The following is a 23,083-nucleotide window of genomic DNA, read 5'->3' on the forward strand; positions in this document are numbered from 1 at the left end:
TTTGGAATTGGTACCTAGCTTCCTTCTGTTACCCAGAAAAGGCGGAAGATGGGGACGGGCGTGGGGCGGAAGGCGGTCATTGGGGGTTCAAGAATCTGCCTCACAGCTATTAAATACTTAGCACTTAAAAATACGGAATTGAGTACCAAAAATAAGCTTCTTTCTCTCCTGGAAACTGAAGTGCTCAACGTTTTGAAATGTATTAATGTATTCTATTTGCATAAAAATCTTACCTCCCAAAGCAGTCTGCATTTCTGAAAGCCTTTTTTTGAAATGCCAAGTTGAATTTGGCATCTATTTAATAATATGCAGAGACAGCAAAGAATAATAATAACAACGCATGCCCTGTCCCGTGGCAGAATGTGAAATTAGGAAAGATGGCAGCCTCTTGTTCACCTCAGGAAGACGGAATGAAATCCTCATTAGAGTCAGGGAGCGAGGGAAGGTTTGAACCTTTCCAATCATTTTCCCAGTACCTCCAATACCTGGTTGGAGGGGAGAATTCTAGAGAAGATGGCATCCATTTAAAGAATCCCAAACCACCGCAGCTGAAAGGGGACGCTACTAGCATGTGCTCTGACCCTGTGTTTTCAGGAGAAAACTGTCCCCAGGGAGGCGATGTCAGTTGTCCAAGATCACCCAGGGAACAGGTGGCCTGCGGAGCTGCCGAAGGCAGGTCTCTCTGTATTTCTGTATTTGTTGCATCTTCACCTGGCCTCATTCTCTCCTTAGGGTTCACCCCGGGCGGTGTTCCGCCAGGGTAATTGCAGTGAGCTTCCCAGGCTGCCTTCCTTTTATTTAAATCCCCACTACAGCTCTGGGAGGTCATTATTTCTTCTTTCACAGATGAAGAAACTGAGCCCCGAAGAAGTGATGTAGTTTAGCAAGTTCTGTTTTATTCCCCAAACTCTTGCTCCCAACTCTTCCCCTGGCTGGGAGAAATCTTCTGGCGCTTCCTCTTCAGCTCACCGGGTAGCTACCATTGGGTTATCTGGAATAAGAATTTTTTAAAGGTACGTATGACCACACACCCTATGCTTTGGAAGCAAAACTCACTTTCTACCCTCTTATTCCTTTTTCTACCTACGCATTTTGCAAGGCATGTGGAGATATTTCTACCCACCTCGTTGACTTACATACGCTGTTCAGATTCTCAAAGCTCTTTTCTACTCTGTGACTGCCATCGAGAAATTCAAAAATACTATCTCTAATATGCATAGCCACCCTGGAAATTAGAGATGACATCATTTCCCTCTTTTGTCTTCTCCCCCGCCCCCGCCCCCCCCCCTCCCCCCCCGCCAATACCTAGCTCAGTTACAAGTGCCTCATAGAAGCCCAAGCTCAAGAAATGGCTTTCATTAAATTGGCACCCGTTTCCCTGGAGACCACAGAGCATTTGCATAACTTTCAGATCCCGGGATCCCACCATTAATCACTGGCTCCAGTGTCTGCAGCGGGGGAGAAACAAAGTCCAGTCAAACAGGGCAGAGCACCACTTCCCCAAGCAGCAGGGTGCCGGCTTCACCAGCTCCGAGCTGTTTAGCAGGCTTTGGAATCTCGTCATCCGTCACGCTGGAGCCAGACTCTTCCCCCTCCACGCCTGAAATATGTGGCTTCCCCTCGTGCTCTGGTCTCCTCTACACAGAGGCAGCCTTGCTTCTGACAGCCTCCCCTCAGAAATAGACAGGCTTGGAGCCGGCCTGCTGTGTTTGGAATTGATGTGACTCCAACTCTAACCCAAGTTGCGAAGTCTTTTATAGCCAACTTAGGAGAAAGACGTGAATAGGACTGTGGGGGAGGAGGCAGGGGCAGGGAGAAGAAAGACGTATTGAAAGGCAAAAAAGGCGTAAATAGCTCTGTTTAGAAAGGCTTTGGGGGAAGCAATTACTTTGTTAACTTTGAACCGCGCAGGCCCAGGGCTCAGAGCGTGGCCAGCCCCTGCGAGGTGAGGCCTGTTGCCCTGTTTCCCTTCCTCCAGTCTTCTGCTCTAGCCAGGACAGGAGAGCTTAAGGCTGTGTGATCTACTTCGGAGTCACAAGAAAACAATGTACCCTGAGGACACTCACAGACCTACAAGGCCTAAAAGGATTTTTCTTTCTCTCGGGGAAGATGCCTTCTCTATTCTGGGAGACATATGAGAGAGGAGATACCATCTGTTGCTGCATTCTGGCTGCTGTTACTGGTTGTTTTGCTTGAATAAAGTGTTTCATCATTTCGACTAGTCACCTTCTTTCTGCTCCATAAGACGAAGGTGTGCCCATCCGTCCATGATGATTTACTGGACATGCTACAGTGTACAGGAAAATGAACATAGTCTCATTTAATGGAAACCGAGCACAGGAGGCACATAAGAGCAGTTAGCATGGTGCCTAGCACTTAGTTTTTCAAACTCGATTACAGCATCCCTTCTTGCTGTGGAGATATCAATAGACAGGGCACTGGCATTTAAACAAATGAGATCACTGTAATCTCCACGAACAGATCACCCTGCAAAATAAATAAATGTTGCCCTTAAATTATGTCTAAGAAAAGAAACATTTTATGGAAAGAGAAAAAGAAAGCTAACCCACATTAAGACAAGAGGAGATTGTGTTTTAGTCTATGTGGGCTCTTATAACAGAAGAGCTGGATTGGGTGGCTTATAAACAAGAGAAATTAATTTCTCATTGTCCTGGAGGCTGAGAAGTCCAAGACCGTGCGTGGCGCTGGCACATTCAATATCTGCTGAGAAGCCACTTCCTGGTTCATAGACCCCTGTTCACCTGGGGCGAGGGAGCTTTCTGACGTCTCTTTCATACCACCACTGATCCCACGCACACCCCTAATCATCTCTCAAAGGCCCCATGTCCAAATACCATCAGATTGGGGATGGAGTTTGGATATAAAATCATAAAACACAAATTTGGGGGACTCAAAATATTCATTCTATTTTCCTGATTTTTTGAGAGTAAGTAATCACTTACATTTCATTTAACCTGAACATTTCTTGGAGAAGGTTTAGGTTCAGAAGCTGTTTGGGGGATGAAAGGAAGTGAGGAAGCAGCTCGGAATGGGAGAAGGATGGTAAATTAGCAGCTTGTACAGAGGTCCGTTAGTATGGACCACTACTTTTGGGAGGACCAAAACGAGCATGCAAGAGCAGATTTTTCTCAGAGAAGATGCTGTCCCTTTCTTTAGTTTCCAGAAGAATTAAGAACCTAGTGGAAAGGGTGGGACATTACAATGACTTTGAGATGATACCGTAAGTGGAATAGACTGTGACTGGACAGATCAATTGATCTCATTTGGGGAAGTACAGGGAGATTTGCTACGAGGCTAGAATGTCTCTGTAGCCGAGATAATGCTGTGCCTCCCAGTCAAAGTCAAGGTGATATTGACACAATTTTTCTGACATCATCCAGATCATTCAGAAAGGGCTTGGGAAATTTAGATCCAATAAATTCTCATTTATCAAAATGATCCAAGTTGGCTGTGTGGAGATGTTCAGCATAGTCAGTGGGCAAAGTACTTGACTTTCTTTCAGTCTTCCAATGGGTCCAGTCTCTCCAAATCCCCTGTGCCTGTCCCTTGTGTGAGAAGACTTCTCTGGGATTCTTCCAAAGCCCTGGGGGTTTGGAGAATGACTACCAACTTGGGATTGCAACAAATTTGGATGTAAAGATTTTTTATAGTCTACTCCCAAGATGTTAGGCATCTTCATTCTTTCCATTCAATCCCTCTGCCATGTCTTCTACACACCCAGGTAGAGCCACTGAACAAGCAGCAAAGAGTGACACATGTGGCAGATGTCTACAGATCAAGGGACACGAGGGAGGGGTTCCGGTTGGAAAGCAGGAGGCAGGAGCGTGGCAGGGAGAGAGGGTGGAATGCGAGTGTGTAATCATAAAACCAGCTCAGAGCTGTTGGAAGTGGAATCTCTACTCCAAAAGAATACAACATGGAAAATATCCCGAAGACTGAGATCTCTTGCTGTATCTCGGAATTCATGAATTAATTTCTTCTAGGACATGGAACGTAGAGTTCATCTCCTCCTCCATATTCTTATTGTACACTTTTGTGCTCTCTATTCAACTGCTTTGTCTTATTAAACTGTTCCAGAGAATGCTAGGGAAAAGGAGGCGAGACAAATTAGTGTCTCTTATTTGTTGTTGCTCAGTGAAGTTTGAGAACAGCAAAAACTAAGGGCTTTGGAACTCTTGGCTGAACCTGAGTTAATTTAGAATGTGCACTATACAGGGTGGGGCAAAAGGAGGGTAACAGTTGGTCATATAGAAAATAATACAATAATTAATAAATAATAAAAGAATAAACTCTGTGTTTTACATACTCACAATTGTAAACCTACTTTTATGCCACTGTATATTTAGTAATGGAGGGGGGAAAAACTACTTAGAAATCAACAGGGCTTTTAAAATCAAACTAGGCTAACAAACATGTCAGCATAAAATGACTAGAAGAGAGAAAACAGCATTGACACTGAGTGAAATTTAAGAGACAAAGATATATAACGACTGCAAAAGAAGAGAAAAAGTTCACTAGAACCAACTCAGGAAGGACTCTGGGCTGAGGCAGAGTCGTGTGGAGCCTTATTTACAGCCTAGGCGGTTCCGAGAAAGGCAGGAACCAGAGAGTGCAGAAAGGTTTGTCTGGGATGTGAAGGGGACACAGTTTGGGGACCAGATGGGAGGAGAGAAGGTGCTGGAAAGCATGGGGGTAGACTATGAAGACTCTTTACATCCCAAGTTCATGTCATTCAAAGCAGGAAGTCGCTGTTCAGTATGGATTAATCCGATTAAGAAGGAAAGTGAAGAAGAAATGGAAGCAAGACTTCAGAATGGAACGAAAAGGCAACAATTTCAGTGTGAAACGATGAGGCTGACCTTGCACAGATAGGTAGTAATAGCTGAGAGGAAAGCCCTCGTTGTTGAAGATAACAACTAGGACAGTGGATTTACTTTACAAAATGGAAATTCTAATAGCATCTAAATATTATTTCTTTTAAATCTGGGATTTGGCTGTGCCCATATTTTATACATGCAAAACATCTTACGGGTTGACTAAGCTGTGGGACTGTTTTTGTTATTTTTGTATCCAGTAATTCATTTTAAAACTGTCAGTAAAATTTCTGTGTTATGCTGCTTCTGGTTTAGTGGGAAAGAATGTGCTATTTAAGTTTCCACAGTAGGAAGGGTAAAAAGAGAGACAAGAGACTGATCGTTGTTTATTTTAAATTCTGAAGTTTAGAAAACTAAGGCTGGTGCCTTCATGATCAATGTTTTTAGTAAAAGCTTGTCTGGAAAGAAATGGAATGGAAATTTTGTCTTTTGAAAATCATCTCTGCTTTTTGTTCATTTTATTCATGACACCATCAAGTGAAGCTTTTCTTGAATGTCTGTTCTAGGGGTAGAGAAACTTCCAAAAAAAGAAGAAACACCTTCTCCCAGATAACTTCTTCCTTCTGGAAATTGCTTTACTATTTACTCAGGGGATTTTCTAATCCTGAGAACATAATTCATTTTACCCTTGGAGATGAAGAATCTGCTTTGTATATGACAACTAGAAGCTCATGCCATATGTCAATGTCTCTCAGACAAGCCTTCACCAATGACTTTCAACCCATACACTTGACCTTGAATGGTACTCCTGGATCCACAGGGGGGATGAAATAGGGGTTTTTGTGTGTAATTGGTCAAGGAGAGGGGACGAGAGTGTATAGGTCTCACATAACTTTTCTTGGAATTTGTTGCTATGGATTCCTAAGGGGTCATCTGGCATCTTTAGACTTAAATCCAGAAATGTGTATGTGCTTGGTGGTTCAGTGTTATTAGTAATTATCTCTGTCTTAGAAGGTTGCAATGACTTTCCAGGGCATGAGGTCAGCGATTTTTTCAAAGAAAGTCCAGAGGCTGAGTTGCTGTCTCGGGTTTCTCAAGATATTTAATAACTGACGCTCAGAAGGCAAAGAAAAATCTATATTTAGGGTATGTTATTCCCTGGTGGGTTTAGTCTTTTTCATTTTGTCAGTTAAGAAGTCTGGTTACTAAGCCAAAATGCCTTTTCACTGACCATTTACTCAGCTACTACCCTTAGGCCACCATCTGTCCCCTTTACCTTCATGGTACTAACTGATTCTTATTTCATGACTTCATAAGCCAATTAAAAAATTTCCATCTCAATAACCGTAGAATGATCATTTCCTCAGCACCCGAATCTTCAGTGTCCATCTTCCAGGGTGAGTAAAAGTTTCTCTGGAGAAAAGTTCTTATCATCTGATTTGTGTCCCTCCAAAATTCAAATTCTGAAGCCCTAAAGCTCAATCTGACTCCATTTTGAAGGAGGGTCTTTAAGGAGGTTATGAAGGTTAAATAAGGTCAAAGGGTAGTCACCTAATTCTAAAGGAATGGAGTTCTTACAAGAAGATATTGGGATACTAGAGATCACGCTCTCTTCACATGTGCACAGAGAAAATATCATGTGACAATGCAGAGAGAACACGCTGTCTGCAAGATAAGAAGAGAGGTCACCAGAAACCAACCTCAATGGCACCTTGATCTTGGATTTCTAGTCCCCAGATCTGTAGGAAAATAGGTTTCTATTTTTTAAGTCATCTAGTCTGTTATTATCCCATATAGCAAACTGAGCAAACTAATAAAGGCAGAGCATTGCAAGAAGGAACTTCTAGGGAGAGAGAATAATGAGTTCTTACAGAAACCCAGATTGGAGAAGGACATATTATATTATATTGACCTGGTGTGATCAGAGTGCAGAGTACAGGACTTGAAAGGAACAGGCTGGTTAGAACAGAGAGGTTAGTTCTAGGGAGACTGGGAAAAATCTTGTATTCTGGGCTGAGAACTTCACTCTACAGACAATGAGGGAGCTATTAGATGACTTCCACAAGGTATTCAGATATTTTTTATGACTGAAAATTTCAGCATCTGCCAAGATTTATAGGCAATACATACAATTGGCTGCCTCGTTAGGATGGCAACAGAGACTCTTCTCAATCCCTTCCATTTTCTTGCTGTTTGTGTTCAAAGGAGCTTTATTGAATAAACTCTGGTTCCATCCAGGTCTGTTACAACTTGGCCCTTTGTATGAGTGTGAAAGTTCTTTGAGGTTCCTCAGGATTGCTGGAGGGTTGGCCTTCTCTTTTTTAGTGGGCTGGTGGGAAGGCAGTATACCAGACCAAACCTCAAACTAAATTTAGAAAGTGATAAACCAGACATGAGGAGCCGATAGGAAATTTGCTTAGGTTGGAAGTCAAATAAAAATGCACATATGTAGCTTTACAGTCATAACATGTCCAAATAGACTAACATGAATTCTGTGAGGTGAACATTTTCCTTGCCAAAAAAGTATGAAGTCTGTGATCACATTAAAATGGGTAATTTAACCATGTCCTTATGGATAAGATTGCCTACTTCAGCCTCAAAGTACTGCTAGATTCAATGATTTTTTTAAGGAAAAAATTTCCTTATGTTTCATAAGACTATCAAATTTTTTTTTAGATTTTATTTATGGACTGACCCATTTATTTACTAAATCACACATTAATACTTGTTAAGGGATGACCTTCTTCCAGCCTCTTGTGTTTGATGCTGGGATTTCAGCATTGAACGAGTCACAGAATCTTATCATTGGGCTGGGGAGTTGTACACTGAGTAAGTCATTACAAGAATGATGTGCATTACTAAAGAATCAAGGCACTAAGGAAGCATAAAACAGGTGGTCCTAACTTAGCTGAGGGACATCAGAAAAGCCTTGCCTGATAAAGTGGTATTTAAACTTAGACTTGAAAGAGGAGTCAGAATTAGGTAAAGAGCTAGCTATAAAGAGTCCGGAATGAATGTCCTCCAAGAAATCGACCATTAGTCAAAGCGCTTTGTGACATCACATAAGAAACAGTTTCAGAGAATTGCGCTTGGGAGCATCCATCCATCTCTGCATCTTGGCTACAATAAGTTGATCTAGTGATTGAACTAAGTCTGTAGATTAAATGTTGCATGGAGAGAACAAAGGGATGCAAATAGCTGGCACGCTTGGCTTCATCCCAGCTTTATGTCTGTGAAGAGGGATAAACCCAGGAAAGGCTAAGTCAGGGAAAATGTGCAGAGACCTCCTCTCGGCAGGCAAGGGCTTTTGAAATCTTTGGCAACTATGGTTAATAAGAGCATGCATGTAAACCAATTCACAACACCCTAATGATGCCCAAATTATCAAACTGAAATTGAAAAATTGGTGAAACTTGGACCTCATGAGAGTTGAACATCAATGGGTGACAATGTTTGTCGATGACACCTCTATGGGCAACTCCTCATCCAGGTACACCAGTGGCTCTAGAGAACTTATAAAAGGAGAACATTTCATAGTCCAAGTTTTGGTTTTCAATCTTTTAGTTTTGACTTCTAAGGTAGCTTTTTATGCGAATGACAAAATGTTTCACCACTGTTTTTATCTCTAATTCCTATTCTGGCCCGGTTTTCACTGGTTTCCATATTCCTATCCAATTATTCTAGTCCAGTAGTGTTTCTTTCATGAGTTCCCTTTTCACTGGCTTTGTTCCGTTTTTCTTAGACAGGCTTTGTCCTCTCCTCTAGCCAGGGGGCTTTGTGGTCTTGTGTTCATGGAGTAGACATTGTCTTCCTTTTGTCTGCCATAAATATTCTGCTTTTTTCATGAATTTCCCAATGATTCTGATTTTTTCTTGATTATCTCTTTCCTTATTTTCTGGACTTTAGCTCTCCATTTGCATTTCCATCATACTAACTCATTTGCTTGTTTTTACTTTTGGGGCACATATAAGTATTTTTCTATTTTTTACCTCAGCCCCATACGCTACTTTATATATTCAAATAAACTGATAGTTGTACCACGGGAAGAGAAAAGAGCAACTCTGCTCTCATTCAAAGCTGCTTAGAAATCATTAAGCCTTGGTAACCGGTGATTACTGGTCCATTATCACATTCAACCATTTATATTTCAATATTACATATACTTACATGTCTATATATATGTATGCATAAATAATCAACATTTTCACACCCCTGTTATGCACTAGAAAATTTATAGATTTTCCCTTATCCATTACCTCTGTTAAACTTAACAACAGGCTAAAATTAGGTAGTCATTCTCCTTCCAGGAAGTGGAGCACAGAGGGGTTAAAATGCACTCCCGAGAACAACAATGTCCTCAGGGGCAAAGCCAGAATTCAGACCATGGTATTCTGCCTTGAAGTCCAAATATCTTTCTGCATCTGCTACTCTACTTATACTGTCATTGGCATTATGCTGAATGGTCATTCAAGTAATGTGTGAGGAAATGCTTTCTATAAGTGAAAAAATGCTATATAAATTCTAGCAATAATATCAATAAGTTACTGAGGAAAAATTATCTTTTTTGACATATAATTGGTTATACTAACAAGCACACCCACATGGGAGAGCCCCAAAGGAGCGGGAGGCTGAGTCCTCTTCCACGTTGGCTTATGCCTGTGTCTCCGCCATGTTCATCAAAGGAAACGTGAAGAGGAAAGACCACCGGAGCTTGGAGTGTAACTCTTCCTCTTGGTATTGAGCAACTTTTGGTCCTTCCTTCTTGACATCTCTGCAGGTGAGCGCTGCAGGCAAAATGTGCCAGAAGTTGTGTGTTTGGTGCACATGCACTTTTTCTATTTTTTTATTATGTTCCCTCTTACTCTGGATTAAGTTCTTTCTTAGATCTATTTGTTTGGCTCCCTGTCCCCTGGAACAGCCATGCCATCTTTTCACGTAGAATTTATATGAGTTCCTGCTCTACTACCGCTTAACTGAACTATACTTTTCCCTCTGAAACATGTCCCGAGGCCGCCATGCCTCTGATCCTTAACACAGTGTGGTTCCACAAACTTGGACAGAACAGCAAGAAATGTGGCCGAAAATAAGTATGTATTGAAGTTTTTAGACTCTATCTTAAATCACATCATCATCATTTGTCATCATTGTTGTTATCGTCATCTTTGTCTACATCATCATCATCATCATCACAATCACAGTTAATTTGGCAGGAGCCCTTAAGCTGTGCTGGTCCCTTTATATACATTATATCTCATCCTTCTTATGCATGTAAACATATGGGTATTATTAAACAGTGTATAAATGAGAACACTGAGTTGAAGTGTCATTCTCAAAGTCAACCATGTCGGCCGTAAGAGAACCCGGATTCAAGCTCAGGATGTGATCCATGAGCCAGAGTCATTCTCTTGTCTCCATCCAAGTGGCTCTGTCCCTCCCCATCACACCTCCCTTCACCCCTTCTCTCCTCTGCCCAATCAAAAGGCTCAGACTCAGGTTATATAGTCTTACATAGACACCCCATCAGTCTATATACATCTGTAGGTAACAGTTACTAATCTAACCCCATCTTCGAGCCTCTCCAGCCTCCCAAAGCTTTCCTTAGTTCCCTGGGAAAGCCCCCAATATCTCCAAACTCTTCTATGAACTCAGACTCCTCTTCACTTCCTTACATGAACTAAAACCTTACTGTCCACGAGATCTCTGTTTCCTATGCGACCTTTTCAGAAAGCAGCTGTTTTGAAACGGAAGTTTTATTATTATTCAAGGATGGCAAGGCCAACAGATTAGGCCATGACTTCCATTGAAAACATACTTTGTTACTCACACGTCCTAAGAGGAAGGAGCATGACACATTATGGCTGGGGATGGTGGGGGGCGGGGGAGGTACATAGAGAAGCCCCAGATTGGGCCAGGAAGCAGAAGAAAGTGGGAGGAAAACATGACGTGACCTTTTACTATGGTTTCCCATCTAAAGGAACAGGCTAGGTAGGGTAAGCAGGCTACAGGTTGGCTAGGTTGAATATTTACATTAATCTCTGGGGAGCAGGGACTGCTCTGGGTTGTCTGGCACCTGGTCCTGAGGCGATCAGAGCAAGGGAATACTGTCCTGCAATGTAAGGGCCAGAGTGGGGGTAGGGGTGGAGGTGGGGGGTTGTTAGTTTGTTAGTTTGCACATAAAAGCCATACTTTAGGGCACGTTGTCAAAATATGCCATTTGAAACGTGATATCTCCAGTGCATACAAGATTTTGAGGTAATTTTTATAGCATACAGAATATGTAATTAATTAGCTTCACTCCCAAATTAGAAAAATAAGGCACATATGTGTCTTCTGCTGCGATGGCTAAACTCTAATTTTACAATACAGGGTTGGGCAAAAGTAGGTTTACGGTGGGGAGTATGTGAAACACAGAGTTTATTCCTGTGTTATTATTTATTAATTATTGTATTATTTTCCATATGGACAACTTTAAACCTACTTTTGCTCCACTCTGTATATTTCAGTTCCACAATTCTAAATATTCTTACTTATTGAAATAAGTATAATAAATATTCCAGAGGTCAAAAAAATTAATCTACCGATTTTATGAAACATGAAGCATTATTTTTAAGAATTTTAAAACATTGCTCTTTGATTCGGTCTTGTTCCAGAAGTCTTTTTTAGTTCTTATTTTTATCCTCAGGATTTTAATGAAGGTAACTCACTTTAATTCAGCAATATATACCATCAGGTGAATAGAGAGAGAAATTGATAGATAAAAATGACATAAAAGTGCCCAGCCAGTGTGGCTCAGTTGGTTGGAGCATCATCCTGTAAGCCGAAAGATCGTGGGTTCAATCCCTGGTCAGGGCATATGCCTGGGTTGCAGGTTCCATCCACAGTTGGGTTGTGCAGGAGAGTCAATGGATCAATGTTTCTCTCTCACATTTATATTTCTCTCCACCCCCCACTTCCTATCTCTAAAAAAAAAAAAAAAATTAAAGTAGATTGAAACATTTAATGTAAAGTATCAGATAGGTATGAGTTTTAATTGTACAATGATTTGAATATTTCTATTTTAATTTTTCATAATATCAAAAAGCAAATTCCAATTAAGCGAATTAACAAAATGTGCTTGATTATCAGCAGCAGTTTTCAGTTCTCTTCTGATTATGCCTGGTTCACATGTCATGGAATTAATTGTTGACCCCAACTTATGGATGATTAAACCTTAAGAGAATGCATTTTCTAGTCAATAGAAATAAAACTTAATGATATTGACTCTTGGTTCATACAGCTTTGTAACTGGCTAGATTTTTCAAGAGAAATTATTTGCCTTAGGATTTCTGGGAAAGGAGAAACAATAATTTATTTGGAATTCATTATATGTTAGATCTTGAGTTCATAGCTTTGTGTATATTCCCTTGTTATTATACATAGCAACAAAGTTGGGGAAGTGGCTCACTATTTTATAGATGACAAATCTGTGACTCAGAAATTTTAAGCAAGTCACCCAAGAGCACCAGGTTAGGTAGTGGCTGAGTTGGGCTTAAATCTAGGTTTGTTTGTTTTTTTAACTCAGATCAGTCCTCTTGAAAAATATGTTTATACCTCAAGAGTCTTATTAAAGACTTCATGCCTCTTGATACAGAATCCTAAAGCTAGTAGAACCCTCAGAAATCCTCTATTATCAACCCCTTTAGTTTACAGAAGAGGAATAATGTGCAATCAGGTTAAGTAATATATTCAGTCACGTTGCTTCTTAGTGGCGGAGTAAAGAAAGATTTAAATGGCCATTTCATTGCATCGTAATGTTATTTGAATATGAAATGCAGATTAGAGGTGTAAATAAAATTCCTCTGATTGTTTCGTTAAGTGCCATGTTGAGTTTAAAATCAGCAAGCTGTGTCTACTATGGGGTTACTCGATTTCTTATATCCATTTAGCTAATTAGCTCCTTAACACAGGATATATATATATATATACACACACACACATACATATATATTAGCCCCATTTCCGCAAGTCCAGTTACCTCTATCCCAGCCTTGTGATTGGCTGGCCTTATTCTTCTCAGGAATGGACAGAGAATAGCAGATGAACAAGCAAGTGAATACAGTTATGCTTTTTTCCATATTTTGGCTTTGCTATTTAAACACAGATGAAGTAATGTTATGCAAAATAGTGTCAATACTATATTTCAAGTTTCCATGGGAATTATAATTTGCAATGGGCAAATTTAAATAAAGAAGAAATTGACAACATCCCCAGATGGGAGAATTCAGGGAAACATTTCAAAGCAACCTCATGGTTGATATGTTACCAGGACCTCAGCTGTATCACAGAGCAATTCTGATATGTGTTTGACTATATTAATGTTGATGCTAAACTTGCTAAACTCTAAATCAAAATTCCATAAATATTGATCTCCTGCCAAGAAGACCTTTTAATACGTGTGATATGTTGGCGGTTTTGAAAAGGACAGGATAAAGGATAAGGGAACTCATACATAGAGACATCGAGAAAGAAATGGAGCTAGTCAAATATTCTCTTCCTCGTTTCCACGTGCCAGAGCTCTGCACCGGTCAATACAACTCTGTGACAGAGAGTTAGTAAAAGGCACACCCCACAAATAAGTAATGTTTGCTTCAGGAGCCAGTCATGTGGTTCCTCAACACCAGGACTGGGGAAATGGAAGAGGAAATCGAGGAGAATGAAGGGGGCTTCCAGGAAAAGGGTTGTCAGGCAACAGGTCTCATCACTTAAGACACGCACAGGTGGCAACGCGTCTGTAGTTCCACGCTGGTCTACGGCCACGTTCCGAAGCTTAATGACTATTATCTATGTATTCCTTCTCCCAGATTCTGCTCTGTTCACATGGTTACGTGCTTATTTTGATGGTGAGAACCGTGTCTGATTTGAGGGAGTATATGCTACAAGTTAATTGCTTGGGTTGTAGGGCAAGACGGGGTTCGAATCCCCCTGCCATTTACTAAATTGTGTTATGGGCCAATGCATATAACTGTTTTGCTCCTGTTCCTTCATCTTCACATGCCTCGGGGGTTGTTAACAGGATTAATAAATTAATATATGTGTAACATTTAGAAGGGTGCATGGCACATAGTAATATGTAAGCCCTCAAGAAAGGTAAGTTGCTATTATTAATTTTATGTCTTCATAAATGACAATGAGTGATATAGTAATAATCACTACTATTTTTAACTTAATTTGATTTAATAAAAGCTAAAATTTTTAATGATCACATATATTCACACATCTCAGAAATGCATACATCAAGGATAAACCAAGGCAGAGCTATAATAAATATCACATTGCAAACACACATCTGGCAACATGAAAAATATGTTGACTTTTCGGAGCAGAAAGAGACTTAAGTACTAATTCTAAACAGATAAGGCATCTGTTCATCTTAGATAAGTCTTTTACCATTATAGTTGTTTCTTCTCCTCTTTGCAAAGTAAAGATATTAGACTACATCATCCTTTCTTACTTAAAGAATCTATGACTCTAAGAAGAAAAGATACAACTACAATAGTAATTTTTTTCTGGTTCTAATCTTGACACATGCCATGTACAGGAGAATTTGACATTTACCTTTGCTTTTCTCTTTTGCAGTTCATGTGTTTGAACCTTTTCTGCCATTTAGTTTAAGATAAGAAACTGGCTATTTGTTTAGTCAATGAATTTATTAAACATCTGCTATGTGCAAGGCAATAGAACCTGGAAATTTATTGCAATTAAAGCAATTTCACTCTTCCATAAGATTATAGTCTAATATGTGAGAGACACACATAAACAAAAAGTTCAAGTGTTACAGATACACAATAGAAGTCTATATGGAGTACAATCAAAGCACAAAGAATGAAACTGTATTTTGAGATAGCATTGGCAACTTGTTCCAGAAGAAGTCTTTTTTAGTTCTTATTTTTATCCTCAGGATTTAAATGAAGGTAACTCACTTTAATTCAGCAATATATACCATCAGGTGAATAGAGAGAGAAATTGATAGATAAAAATGTCATAAAAGTGCCCAGCCAGTGTGACTCAGTTGGTTGGAGCATCATCCTGTAAGCCGAAAGGTCGTGGGTTCAACATGTGTTTGAACCCACTTTACTTTCTTTACTTCCACAAAGAAAGTAAAACACTGTGTTTATTTTATCATTCTCGTTCTATTAGTGTCTATTACAGTGTTTAACACTTCCCCCTCAGCTGTATTGAGATATAATTGATATATAACATTATGCAAGTTTAAGGTATACAGATACACTTATATACTGCAAAATGATTATCACCATAGCTAAGTAACACCTCCATCGCATTACATAATTGCTTTTATTTTGGGGGTGATAACATTAATGGGCACTTTGATTATAAGTGAAAAACCCAATAAGTACTCTCAAAATGTTGTCTTTAAAGCTATGCATTATTGGTTAATTTGGATATGTGGTTCATTGCACATACCTAAGCCTTCTTTTTTTGTGTGTTTTTTCAAAATTGAATTTATTAGGGTCACATTAGTTAATAAAATTATATAGGCTTCAGGTGTACAATTCTATAATACATCACCTACATACTTTATTGCATGTTCACTCTCTCAAGTCAAGTCTCCTTCCATCACCATTTATTCTCCCTATACCTTTTTCTACCTCTCCCAACCTCCCTTTCCCTCTGGTAATCACCACCCTGTTGCCTGTGTCTATGAGTTTTTCTTTTTCTTTGCTTAATCTCTTCTTATCTGTAGGTCACACATCACTGCAGCCTGCCAGTAACAGTAGAGTTTTCTCATTTCCATGCTGTAACACTGTCTATTCGATTTCACAAAAGGATCAATGGGTGATAAGTTACTGGTATCTTCTTTTCAACTTGCCTGATGTTGACAAGCTACTAAATAAACCATCAGAGGATATATCTGTGTTAGCAATGTGCAGTTAAAGAAATATTTTATGCCATCCTATGCAAGACTAAGAATGAAAAAAATCGTCCTCGCTATCCATTGAACATGTAAAGATGGTATAATTCTTTAAAGAGTGGTGATACTTCAGTAAGGCATACACTGAACACTGGATAATAAAAATCATATATGTCATTATTTCTCAAAAACCAAATGTTACTAGTAGATGCTTACTCCCTTCGATTCATTCTGTAATTTCTATTATAGAATTTGTGTGGTTTATGCTATTAATTTAATGGGACAAAACTATTTTTTATCTCAAGAAACAGTGTCAAGAAGTGAGAAACTCGATGTTGAGAAAGCAATATCGAGATTTTCTATATGTAATTAATAAAAATATCATTATTTAAACAATAAATGGACAGAGGAAAAAAAAAGTTCAGAGCTCTGGCTGGTGTGGCTCAGTGGATTGAGTGCCGACCTGCGAACCGAATGGTTAAGGGTTTGATTCCCAGTCGGGGCACATGCCTGGGTTGTGGGTCAAGTCCCCAGTTGTGGGGCACGTGAGAGGCAACCACACATTAAAGCTCCTCTCCCTCTCTTTCTCCCTCCCTTCTCCTCTCTCTAAAAATAAATACAATCCTAAAAAAAAAAGTTCTGAGTTGTAAACACAACCTATTCAAGTCCAAGCTCAGATACATCCCTCTTGCCTCCAGTTAGACAAAGCTAAGTCTTCCCTTTGAATTTACAATATTAATAGACAGCAGGAAAAAAAGTGAAAAGGCCATCACAGGAAATAGGGAGAGATCCCAGTTTTCTAGGGACCAGCAGCAGACTGTGATTAGGAAGCTGGATTTGGAGTAAGCCAAGCAGGGCATTTTCCTTATCAAGAACTAAGTAGATCATGGGTGAATTCAGATAAAAATGAATCTGGTACCCTTGGGAGTTGTACTGGAAGACACATTAGAGTGGGCATCTGGAAGTTAATTCCCCAACAGGAAATGAATGGAATCATTTAAGGATTCTGATGTGGAGAGAAGGTTAAGTGATTGCGCTGTTGGAAGGGAGAAAGAATGATGCAATTCCTTTTCAGGAACACTAGTGTTGATCATCTTCAGATGTGCACCTTTTAGATTTACTCGTAGTATCTTACTCAGCAGTAATTCTTTACCCTATATTTTAATTCAACGTTTATTGAGAAGTTCAGGTGGGAAGACTCTTAATACAGCCTTTAATAGAGCCTTAATGACTCCATTGAATTAATGATCAATTGATTCTATTTTTAAATATATAAGATACCTTAAATCTTATTGAACCAAACCTATATTTATTTATTTGCACATACCCTTTCTTTCTCCCTCCACCATCATAATACGGAAGGAATAACCACATTTTAGTGTAAGTATTTTTAGTGTAAGTTTATTCTAAGGCCTGCGAAATCACTGTGGTTCATTTGTAATGGAAAAGGTGGCTGCTTTTGTGAGAGGAATCCGTAGCTACATAGCTGCAGGGATTTCCCGGGTGTTGAGGATGCTCCCTATCCCTTGGCCCCGCCCCATCCTTTTTCCATGCCTTCTCCGTCGCTGTGAGCCTGGTATGGGCTTGCTAGCAACACTGAGTACAGCAGATGGCAGCAAGTAGCTGCTGCACTTCACAAACCTTGGTTCGCAGCTCACTTCCAAGCCTGGTTGAACGGAGGCATTGATTTCTTAGGGACCTTGCTCACCTCCACCTTCCTGCCCCTCTCCGTGGTAAAGAAACACCTCGTTTTGCAGAAGCACAGCCGACTCGAAACGAGCGAATGAACTGGACTGGAGCCTGCGCTGGCCCGGCAAGGCGCGGCCCTGATGTCGTGGCAGATCTTCCCTGGCGTCCTTGAGCTGTTGAGCAATTCCTTGGACCCACATCTGTGAAGGCTAATCCCATGCCGAACAATACTTGGAAGAGTATTTCATCGACTTTGCAACTACCAGCTCTGCGAAGAGTTCGGTGCAGCTGCAGGTAGCAGAAAAGACCCGAGAGCCACTACACTCAGCCCGGAAGCCCAGAGAGAAACCTGGATGTTCCTAATTCGGCCTTGGCAGGCCCCTTCAGGGCAGTCTCAAGGCTATGAACTGCTCTGAGGTCCTGCCTTTCAACTTGCCCTGTTTAGTTCAGCTCAGAAGCCTGGAATTTGTGAAGGTAAACAACGCTTATCCCATGGATAAACTGGATGATGCAATTTAAAATACAGACGTATATTCTTTAGAAAGACAAACAGAACTGTCTTGACATTAATGGGCCCATTCATCTGTGTTGAAGTCAGTGAGTCATAAGCCCTGTCAGTGATGTTGGCATTTGGTGACCTGCTTACGTTTGGATCTCAAGGGAACAACAGGAATACACGGTGTGCGGAAAGGCGATGGTTGTGCTTGCTTTTCTTTTGGGATTCATTAGATAACTTGTATCCTTTCTTCTGTGTGCTAAAATCTGGAAGGTAAATTTGTTTTTTCCTGCTTTTCGTAATTTAACAGAACGATAGCCTGGTTTATTAATTTTTTTTTATTACCAATAGGTATGTACTTATCCCGATCATTCAGTTTTGTGATCAGATATTTCAAAGCTGGGTTATTTTAGGTTAAATGTGTTCGTGCAATCAGCCCGGTAAGAAAGTAGGATTATAGGTCCAACACTTTTAACTCCTTGAGTTCAAGATTATTGAAATAACTTCATCACTGAGCAGGGTTGCTGCTGGCTGGGTCCCTGACCTGGAGGTCAGACTTTTGTAAGCGATGAGCCTTAACCAACCTTGGTTTTCCATTTTCAGAAAAGGGGCAATCATTTTATCAAAAACTCAGCCTAATGAATTTCCAAATATTGGGTTCGAGAATGAACCCTGAAGAGAGAAAAATTGGTTTTGAGACAAGCACTCTCAAATATATTTTCAAGTGAAGCAAAGTTAAGGTGTTCACAGTCACTAGACATTCTACCAAAATTTGGGAGAGAGAAAGAACGTTGCTCGGTGCCACTTTTCTGCCCTGCTTAGCAGGATGAACCACTTGGCTAAGTCTCTGAGTTTCCTCCAAGTAATTATTAACTGATCAGGAAGGCGAGTAGTCTTAGCTAAATAATCAACTTCTATCTACCCTAATATGATTATTATGAAACGATACTCATATCCATTTTGCCACCTCAAAATGTGAACCTAGTAACCAAAAAGAACAAAAAATTCCAAGTCAACAAAAGATAGTCCCTCATAGTCTTGGAAAGTGTTTTAAAAGCACTCTGAAAAATCTAATTTTCAAACTTTGAATTTTATCTCAGTCCATTGTCTTCTGGCCCAGCTATTGACAAATCGTCTGCCCCAGGGGATGTGGTGGGAAGCTACGGGTGGCCTTCAGCTGGTATGTCTAAATCAAGCACGAACTCGGAGAATATTGCCAGGCTGTGGGCGTTGTGCTTGGCCATCTTAGCAAAATCAGGACAGAAGAAGGGGTGGAACTACATCTTCCTTCACTAAATGGAATATAGCAATTTTACTTTCTGACCTCCAGGAGCCGGAGAGCAAATTCCCTGTAGATTTAGAAGTTTCACTGAAGTGAATTATGGAAGCAGCATACCCCTTAAGATAAGCCTGAAACAATCATCGTATATGAGAATGGAAAGATGAAAACAGATAAGAACTTTCTAGAATCTATCAGCATAAAATCCCCAGAGAACATACAATTTATATGAATTCCTGTGAGCTAAGGAAGCTGATAATATTTGAGAGAAAAGGAGAAAATACGACGATTTTAAAAGCTTCCCAGAAATAGATAAGAGTTAACAGTAACAACAACACAAAAATATCCTGTAACAACCAGGGTGGGCGGTCACCATTCTGCCAGCACTAGAATAGCAAGATGAGAAGCAAACATGGATTTCTGTGTTTTTGAAAGTCACCCAGACACAGACAAGAATAAAGTAGAAAACACAAAATGTAAAACAATATGATCCTTTTACTTGGAACAGTTTAGAAAGTAAAAAGAAATGCTGGTAGCTAAGACAAGCAGGAGAGGCCTGAAACTTAAATACTTTACATAAAACCCAGAGACTGGGTGTTTTTGAAGGAAGAAGTGACGCCAATGGCAAAGGTTCTTTGCCGAGAATCTGAAGAAAGCTACGCATCCCCTTTACAGGAATATAAACGTATCTATTCCTGACTTTGCATTCAGTGCATGAAATTTCACCAACAATGTAATTCTCTTGCATATACAGGTTAATAACTGCTGCGCAAACTAGAGTCTTCCCCCCCCCCCCAAAATGAGTTCTGTAAATCCTTGAGAAGGTAGGGCAAGGCAAGGATATTGGTGGCAGATGGTGATCAGCTGTGTCCTACAGAAATAATCACGATGGACCACTTATTTCTATCTTGACACAAAGATAAACTAGGTAAGTAAAACCAGAGAAGACAATAGCATACCAAGAAGTGGGGAATGTTCAATGCTCTTCAATGTAAACTGGCACTTAAGCATTTGGGGTCTACGGCCATACCACCCTGAATGCGCCCAATATCATCTTAAGCATTTGGGCATTCTCCTTCTATCTTTACTTTTTGGTAGCACCTGTTTGAGTCATTAAGCACTCAGAGGCATTGCATGATTGTGTCACTCTTCTTTTACCTTAGGCAGTCGCCTACCAGCCATGTCACCAAACGGTGTCTCCCAAGCATTAAGATATTATTTTCTCAGTCACAGTTTCCAGTGGGAGTGGCCTAGGTATCCAGTCACATTCCCTAGGCAGGAGGGGAGAGAAACCCCTTTGAAGCCAATGAGTTCCAGTTGCTTTAAGATTATAATCCCAGGGGAAAGCGCGCAAGGATTTACCACTGTCATTCCGAGGAAAAGGAAGAGATGCACATCACAGACAGGAAATCAGCAAACAAGAGGTGAGGGTATCAGAAGTTTATTTGGCAAATAGGAAACAAGCGTGCTTCCTGGGGCACAGAGCCAGGGTTTCCTAGTTGCAAATTTCACGCAAGGCAGCAACAGCCTTAAGAACCACTTAGTTTGTAACTGACTCACAAATCAGCATCACTCCTGTTTTTCTGCTATGACATGCCCCCTATTCAAAGCCTGAACATATAGCTCTGGCTGGTGAAACTCAGTTGGTTGGAGCATGGTCCCATAAACTGAAAGGTCGTGAGTTCAATCCCTGGCCAGGGTACATATCTGGGTTGTGGGTTCGATCCCTGGTTGGGGCCTGTATGACAAGCAACCGATTGATATTTCTCTCTCCAATCAAAGTTTCTCTCCCTTCCTTCCCCTCTCTCTAAGATCAATAAGCATGTCCTCGAGTAAGAAGAATCAAAATGAGTCAAAACCTCAGAACGAAAAAGGTATCGGGGGTGACTTTGCAGCCTGTGCATTCAATAGCAGCCTCCAAAGCTTTGAAAATGTAAAAAATGTAAAATGAAGCCTCATCTCTCTTATTAATACAGTTATTGACATATTGGCTTCCTCAGAGCAGAGGGAGATCTGCTAAAATGATCTGCTTAACCAATATAACATAAGGGGGTTGATGCTCCAAGCCTCTTGACCCCAAATAGCTAAATAACCATCGGGTAGAAACACCACCATCTCTTTTTCTCACCCCGGCCAAATGGCGCTGTCTGACACAGAATCGACACTGGGTCTGAACTCTTACCATTTGCAAATTGGCAAATAGACTCAGCACAGCTCACGTAACAGCAATTTAAGTGAGAATTGTGGGCACAGATTTCATGTTAAAACTACAACCAGATGAACTGTGTCTGTTTCCTTAACACTTGGTCGAGTTGAAACCAAGGACAAAGTCTAATTACAAGAACATCGTAGGTCTGGATAGCTGTTACTTGATATGACTTGCAAAATTAAAAAACAAAACAAAAACCTTTTTTATTTGGCTGGAAATTAAAGAAAGTGTGGCCTTCAGACCAATTCCAATACTTGTTCTGACAGCCATCCGAGGCACTTCTCAGTCTTTTCTTCTGGTACCCGCTAAAAATTGTGATAGATTTGAGGTTGTCAAAATTCGGTTTATCATAAAAGGTATAAATGGACCAAGTGCGATGCACTTGATCTGAATTCCAAGGGTCTATACCATGAGGCTGGAGGCTTCTTCCATTTTGTTTCATTCCAAAGTAAAACAAGGACATCACTTTTGCCCCGAATGTCCTTTGTGTGTTACAGAGGCTTCCTTGTCCCCGCCTCATTTCGAACGTGCAAAAGTGATTAGAACTTAGAACCCTTCGTGTCCTTCAGTTGCTTATCAAAACTGCAGCTAAACCGTGAACTGCTTTGTTGAAAAGGTAAATGAACTATTCAGGTATCAACCAATGATGCTTTTGATTGCAAAGGGGAGCCATATTTTTGATGAGAAAAAACAATTCCTGTAATTCCTTTGTCTTCTAATGAAGCTGTAAGCGCGAACAACTTGTTTTCTTGGTGTCATCCCATGCATTAACTGTCACTGGTACTATCTCAAAGCTCATTTCTACACAATAGTCTTTACCAACACCTGGTTGATCTGCATATGGGGACCGTTTACATCCATGAGCAAATTACATTCACATTCACCGCTGATTTCAGTTATCTTTAGGAACATAGGATCAAATTTTTATGTTCAGACTATAATTAAGAAATATTTCTCGAGAATATTTGTCACTACAAAGGCATGGAGTTAATCATATTATGCAATGATTAAAGGAAGAATTGTGTTTTTAATTAAGGCACTGGTCCTTAATTAGAAATGCTGTCATATTAGGCAATAAAAATCGCACCACTAACGTAAGAGAGAAAATGTCATTGGTTACTCTTTATAAGAATAGTTTTTCACATATATAAAATTATATCACACTCATATTTTGATGAAAGTTTTCATGGAAATATAACACACGCCAAGTGCACAAATATTAAGTCACATGTGCATCTCAGTGAATTTTAAAAAATGAATACATTTGTAAAATGTCTACCCAGATCAAGACAGAATATTAACAACAACCCCGATACATCCCTCATGCCATTTCACCATTATTATCTTACCAAAAAAGAAGATACCTATGAAGATATTTTTATCTTCATAGATCAATTTTGTCTCTTAAAACTTTGCGCAAATGAATTATTCTTTCACTTCATATTTTGTCTGTAAATTTTATGATCCTGTTGTGAATGGCATATATTTTTCATTACTCTATAGTATTCCATCATATGAGTATACAACAATTTATAGGTTCTTGTTTTTGTTCTAGTTTTAAACAATTCAAAATAAGGACACAATGAATACTTTTGTACCTAGACATGAAATTATTGTCATGACCTATACATAGATCCAGCCTTAGTAGATACAAAGTGATGACACC

This window comes from Pteronotus mesoamericanus, unplaced genomic scaffold, assembly GCF_021234165.1.
Source record: "Pteronotus mesoamericanus isolate MK-2021 breed Mesoamerican mustached bat unplaced genomic scaffold, CSHL_Meso_final contig_347, whole genome shotgun sequence".
Classification (NCBI taxonomy): domain Eukaryota; kingdom Metazoa; phylum Chordata; class Mammalia; order Chiroptera; family Mormoopidae; genus Pteronotus; species Pteronotus mesoamericanus.